We start from the raw sequence: 7,061 nt of genomic DNA, 5'->3' as shown, positions 1-7,061 counted from the left end.
ATTACATTTACAGAAGCGCTTTTCCTTCAAAACACCAATTCACTAACCAAATAAATCATCATTTTCTTTTATCTTTACCCAGTTTAGATACCCACCTGATATAAAGATCCATTACTGTGCTCACTGCCTCTCGACCACATTGCTCCTGCTTCCCCCATCATACTAGTGTGGCAAAATCAACCCTGATATAACTCAAATGTTCATCTTCTCTTCTCCTGGTTTATTCATTCATTCATTTACTTGTTTAGTTTTTCACCCAACAGGCTTTTTTACGGAATGCTCACGTGCTCAGAGCCAGAGATAGAGCAGTGAACAAATGAAGCAAAGCTTACACTCAGCATTGCGAGATTTCCCTAGTGACTCCTTTTTCTGTTTTCTTAAAAACAATTTCCTTCATGTCTTCTCACCTAAAATATCCTACATGCTCTCTGCAATCCCTCATTCTCGTCTGATGACACTGTCTGACAGCCACTGAAAAAGAAATGGAAGGAATCAGAGATACACATTCCTTACGTTCCCACCACCTAACACACAAACCCAACTTTACATATATCCATCTGTCTTTCTTCTTTTTAACATGGAAGAAAAAAATACATAATGCTATACACACATAGGTATATATACACAAACACATATGTATATATACACACATATATGTATGCTTATGTACATGTATATACATACTCTTCTGCTACCTTCTTGGAGACCTAATTTCTGCTGTTCTCTCTCTGCACCACCAATTTCTTTTCTCACATTATGAAAAACCTCTAATGACCACACAGTCCTTTTAGTGCTTCATGTCTCTGCCACCCTTCAAAGCAACATTTCTCTAAAAATTAACTACTCTCTATCTATCCACGTCTTCACCTCCTATTCATTCTTCACGCTCTTCAATCTGGATCTCATCCTCTCCACGCCATTAAAAATACCCTTGTCATGAAACACATCCTTCTTTAGTTTCCTTGATACCAGATTCCCCTGGGGGTTTTCTTACCTTTTCGGTTACTCATTCTCAGTCTTTTCTCAATGACTCCTTCTTTCTTATTCCCTCTCTGAATATTGGAGTCCTCCCAGGATGCATCCTGTACTGTTTCATCTTCATTTACCTTCTCTTCCTAAGTGATTTCATCTAGTCCCACAGTTTTATATGATGCCTACATGCTTATATTTATATCTCTGGTGTTAACTTCTCCCATGAGGCCCAAATGCTTACTGACTACTCAAGATGTCCCCTTGGATATATATTGGCATCTAGTCATCTCAAACTAAATGTGTTTAAGACAGAAGTCTTGCTTTTTCCTGGACGAAACCATTTTCTTTCCCAACCTTCCTCATTTCAGCAAAGGGCACCTGCACCCAGCACCTTAGACCTAGGAGTCCTCCTTGATTCCCTCTCCTCTTCCATCTTCTAGAGTCAGCCTATCAGTGTCTGCTTTTGATTGTAACCCCCAAAGATATTTCAAATCTCTTTATTTTTTCCCCCATCTCCACTGCCACATTCTTTGTCCGCACTGTCATTATCTCTTGCTTGGCCTGCTGAGATCGTGTCCTGATTGGTCTCCCTGCTCCCATTTTTATACTCTTATAATCCACTCTCTACCCAGAAGCTAAAACGATCAGTTAAGCCTCTAAATCAGATCATGTAGCTCCCTTGATTACAGTGTTTGCAGGCTGCCAGTATCACTTAGATGAAAACCTGAACTCCTTATAATTCCTCATGGGACTCCATCCCTCCTTTTTGTACCATCACATAACACGCACTCCCTGTTTCAATATATTCCCACCGTATTGCCCTCCTTTCTGTGTCATAAACAGGGCGAGAGAGCTCATCGATGTACTGTTTGTTGCCTTTGCCTGGAATGCTCATCCCTGGTTTCATCACACATTGCCTTCTTGTTTGTTCCTAAAATTTCCATTCAACTGTAACCATTCCTCAGAAAGCTTTCTTGGACCACCCTATCTAAAGTAAATCTCTTACCACCACTCCTCTCACCCTCATAACATGATTGTCTTCATTTTTTGAGAGAAGCTATTACAAGCTGAGATTATCTTGCTTATTATTTGAATAACTGTGTGTTGTCTGTCTCTTCCAGTAGACCATAAACTACTCAAGGGTGGGAATCTTGTCTGATTTCATCTCTTCTATTCCCACCACCTAAAATAGTGCCTTTCCCACGCAAGGCTTGCAATAAATATAGGTTGAATGAACGAATGAATGATAATTAGTATCGCCCATCAGCAATTCACAGGTAGAAGGAGACATGCCTGCAAGAGAGCGGAGAGCAGAAATAACTCTGGAATGGTAAATGTATATCCTGACGAGTCTCATAAAAAGTACTGAGTTTAGTTTTTTCTTCTTCAAGCAGAATTCCCTTGGTTAAAAAAATGATGACTATATAGCATTTAATATGAGTGAACTACATCTGTATGTGTCAACATGGCCAGACATTAAGAACAAAATGAAAGCAAAAAAGTAAGTTTCAGAATAATGCATACTGTAGCCATGTATAAAAATGTAAAACTCCATATGCATGCCTTGTTTACATATGCAGCTTATGTGGTAAAAGTAGAAAACACTGACTTTCTGGACGGAGCCATTCCGTATTCATTATCATGGTTACTTCTGAGGTGGGAAGGGAATGGGACTCAGGCAGCGAACAAAGGAGACTTCAATTTTATCCACAAAGTTTCATTTCTTTTATTTAAAAAGTCTGAAGCAAATTTGACAAAGTGCTAACATTCTGCAGTTGGGTGGGTTGATGCATGTTTATTATCTTTTTCTTTATAATTACTGTACTTTCAACATTAAAAATAAACTTAGTTAAGGGCTTTATATACCTGTGGTCTGAGGGGAACTTAAGGAATTGATTCATAAAATATAATGTCCTTGTATTTAAATCAGGAGTTAACTAATTCAATTTGGCATCTATCTTTATGATTCTTGGGTGGGCTTCCTTCTGGCTGGCGTCTGTGTTTTTGGGTCAGACTGAAGGGGTGTGGAATGTGGAAATAGGACGGAAAACATCTGTGCACTAACTCAAATATCTCTCCTCTGTTCCTCCAGGGTTAGCTTTTTTTTTTTTTTTTTCTCCTGACATAAGAGTGGCAAAAATAACAAATGTCATTTATTGAGGACACACTACATCTTTGGGACTCTTTGTACACTATCTCATCAGTGCTCGTTCATGCAACTCATTGAGGTGGATATTACCACCCCTTTTTTACAGGTGAGAAAACTAAAACTTGTGCCAGGCCATGCAGCCAGCAGACGATGGAGGTAGAGGTCAGAGCTAAGTTTATTTGACCCAAAGCTGGGGGTTTTCTATTCTACAATTTTGCCTATTGCTGTTTGACCACAAAGTGCCTCTTTAACTTCTAGATTTTTCATTTCAGGTTTTGCTTCAGATTTAAAAGCTGCCTTCCTTTCACTCACGTACTTGGTCAAAGATCTATCTCTTTCATGAAAGACATATTTAAACGGAGCTGAGTTTCAACTCTAAGAGATGAGATGGGGAGTCATATTATTTAGTACCCAGTACCCTTGCTACAAACTGAAATTTCATGGATGAAAAACAGTAAAAACAGAGTCGAAATTTTATTTTAGTTACACACACACATACACACACATATGTGTGTATGTATATATCTATGTATAAGTATACAGATATGTATGTATATATGTACATGGGGGGACTGTATGTGTATGTCTTAAGAGAGTTTGGCAAAAGATATCAAACGAAAGTGGGGGAAATTTGAAGTAACAGATAAGTACCGTTAAGAACTGTACTCATAAAATTTTGGATTTGCACTCACCACGGCTGGGCTTTGTGAAATAGACAAGATTTATTTTCTTAGGAGCTATTGCATTACTATTTTTTTGTCACTCTACGTAGCTAGCGCAGTGTTTCTACCTGTAAATTTCTTGAGTGAGTGACATGTTTTGACATCCATCCCCCACGTGGGACCCTGTCCCTCACTTCACTCACGTACCCCACCACTCAGTTTTCCGTGCTGGTCGGAGGTGCTGGAGCCCACCCTCCAGTACCCATCCTAGGTACTCTTCCCAGTAACTCCCACTTACCAACATTCCCTTAAAGATGAATCAGCCTTATTGCTTCCTGGTGAGAAAGACAAGTCGGGGTGACTGTATTCATTAATGTACTAGGGCGAATATCTTAGCTGTAACAAGTGGTACATTTTCATTTTTTTCTTCTATTCTCGTATTTCCTTTATTTTATTTTTTAAACTTTTTATTTTATATTGCAGTTGAGTTGATCAACACTGTTGTGTTAGTTTCAGGTGTATAGCAAAGTGATTCAGTTATACATATACATGGATCTATTCTTTTTCAAATTCTTTTCCCAGTTAGATTGTTACATGATATTGAGCAGAGTTCCCTGTGCTGTACAGTAGGTCCTCGCTGGTTATCCATTTTAAATATAGCCGTGTGTACATGTCGATCCCACCCTCCCTGACTTAAAAGGTCTGTCTCATTTGCCTCCCGCCCCCATGATGACTCTGTGTGAATTTCAGGCATCGTGCCATAAAAAAAAATAGGGAAAATATTTTAGGGAGACGATCTTTCTACGTGTCTCAAAGCAAGTATGTTGCTGCTTTTTCTCTCTCTTTGTGTTATAATTCTGGTATTCAGACCATCATGCTGGATCCCATCAGGACACTGAGAAATGTGTGACCATGCTTTTTTTTAATGGAAGTATGTAGATAGTATTTTGTTTTTCACTGCTGACTGGGAATAGAGGTTTTTGTAATGAAGGCAGATAAAGAACATAGTTTAGATGTAAATAAGAGTGGGCAAGAAAGGTTTGATTTCTTTTTTAAGTTGTAGCCATGATACTGAAAATATAGGAAAGAGAAAATTTTTAAAAATTGAGACATGAAAACTATCAATTTAAATCAATGGAAAATAACACTTTACATGAACATATATAGGCGTATGTTTTCTCTCATTTACTGCTGAGATGTCATTTTGTTTGATTCATCGGAATGTCAGCTTGTGGGCTTTCAAACAGATGTATATCGGCCAGAATAACGATACCAACAGGAACTGTAACACCACAGGCTTTTTCAAAGCCTTCCTCAGGATTCTGAAGAATTTAAAAGCTAACAAAAAAATCAATTTCATGGATATAGAGGGCAGTTCTATAAGTCACTTTGTGCTCACCTGGGGGAGTGGATTTACTTGTAGAAGTTTTAAATAAATCACCTAAATGGAAAGGAGAGATTAGATCATAGGATGGAAAATTTCTGAGATTACATATGTCTCCTTTGTGGCCTCTCTTTTTTTATTTCTTCATGGATATACTTAAGGGTCACCTCATGGTGGGAAGAGCAGGAATATTATCAAGCCTCAGATTTACTTGGAAAGGTAAATAAAGCTCTTCTCTATTGTCAAATAAATTAAAATGCACTAGGGCCTGTTTACTCTGCTCCATTGGAATAATTTCTGGTGGTTTCTTTTGCTTCTCTAGGTATCAAGTCCATTTGAGAGCAATGGTCAGTCACAGTAATCCGTCACTCAATCTTGTTCACAAACTGATTTATCTTTTATACTTCTTAAATGTTCTGTGAGCTGACTGATGGTTAGGTGAGATAATTAATGAAAAGCCACTTCTATCTAATATAGTTTTATTTTACCTTCAACATCATTTCTGGATGCTGTAACTGTGTAACGGTAGCTTTTCAGCTATCTCTTTTTTAAAAAATTTGCAGTTGAAATGAGATGATGCCTGGGATTTGCTTTAAAATACTCAAGGGAAAAAAATGTGGCAGATAGATGAGATAAGATTAGAAAAATGTTAGTACTTGTTAAATCTAGGCAATGACTACTTGGAGTTTAATACACTATTCTATCTACTTTGGAATTATGTGTAAAATTCCTTCTGCATTCTTAGTTACAATTCTTCTATAAATTTTTTTTTTCCTCATCAACTACTTGGCTATCCTGAAATACTACTGATAGAAGAGAGTCAGAATAAATACTTGATTTGTTTCCTTTACACATCAATTTTCAGAGTACTGTTCTATTTTCTAGGTACTCCTTTTTCGGTGAACTGTGAATTTTTGCTTCTTTTATTGGTACTATTATTTGATTAAAAAAATAAATTTGGTATCTTTCAATCCACTGCAATTATTATACATTCTGATGCTTAAGTTATCCCATCTTAGGCCAGTGGGAATCTTTTCAAATTGGCTTTTGTGCCCTTTTGACAGGATCCCACTAGTGTTTGGTGGCTTTCTTGTCTTTGGGCTGGACCAGAAGCTCCACAGTCATCTTGTGCATTTCCGGTCCAAGGCCTTATCTCTCCAAGAGCTCAGGGCATTTTCATCTCAGCCATGGAGGTATCTGCCTCATCTAACTACAAGGAGGGGACACTGTGAAAGAAGGTTACATTGTGATAATATTGGTTAGCAGAAATGGGAAGGTTTCTTTGGACAAGCTGCTGCCAGACATCATTGTTCACTCTCCTGGGTGGCCCATGCTTCTCACAGATATCACTTGTTATTACAGTGAGCCTATGCCAGCCAGCTACCTCTTTTATAACTTGCTCCAGACTTATTTTGGCTTACAAACACCGATCCTGCTGGCTTCTGTATGTCTTAGTTTCCATGGCTCAGTCTTTGCCCTTCGAATTTTTCCAGTGCCCAACCTCGCCCATGGAATAATTGCCTTCTCACTTATATTTGGCACACACTCTTCCACTCAGCGTCTAAGTTAGAGAGTCACAATCAAACACCAACATCATTATCTTCATCCACAAACTTGATAATATTTTTAGGCATAATAGTGATTGCTAGAACAAGAGTTATCAAGGTGTGCACATTTCCAATCAAGGGCTTTGTACACACAATTTCATCATCTCGCTTAATCCTCACCACAGTCCTATGGAGTGTGTTACTGTTCCCATTTTACAGGTGAGCACCCTGAGGCAAGAGAGGTCAGGTTACTCCTTTAAGGAGCTGGGACTCCCACAGAGGACTCTCTGAAGCCAAAGCTGGCACCTTGAACCACTGTTTAATGCCTCCTCTGTCGCCCAGGAATG

Source organism: Lipotes vexillifer, unplaced genomic scaffold (genome assembly GCF_000442215.2).
Source record: "Lipotes vexillifer unplaced genomic scaffold, Lipotes_vexillifer_v1.1 scaffold265, whole genome shotgun sequence".
Taxonomy (NCBI): Eukaryota; Metazoa; Chordata; class Mammalia; order Artiodactyla; family Lipotidae; genus Lipotes; species Lipotes vexillifer.
The sequence above is the reverse complement of the archived record's forward strand: the minus strand, read 5'-3'. Positions refer to the sequence as shown.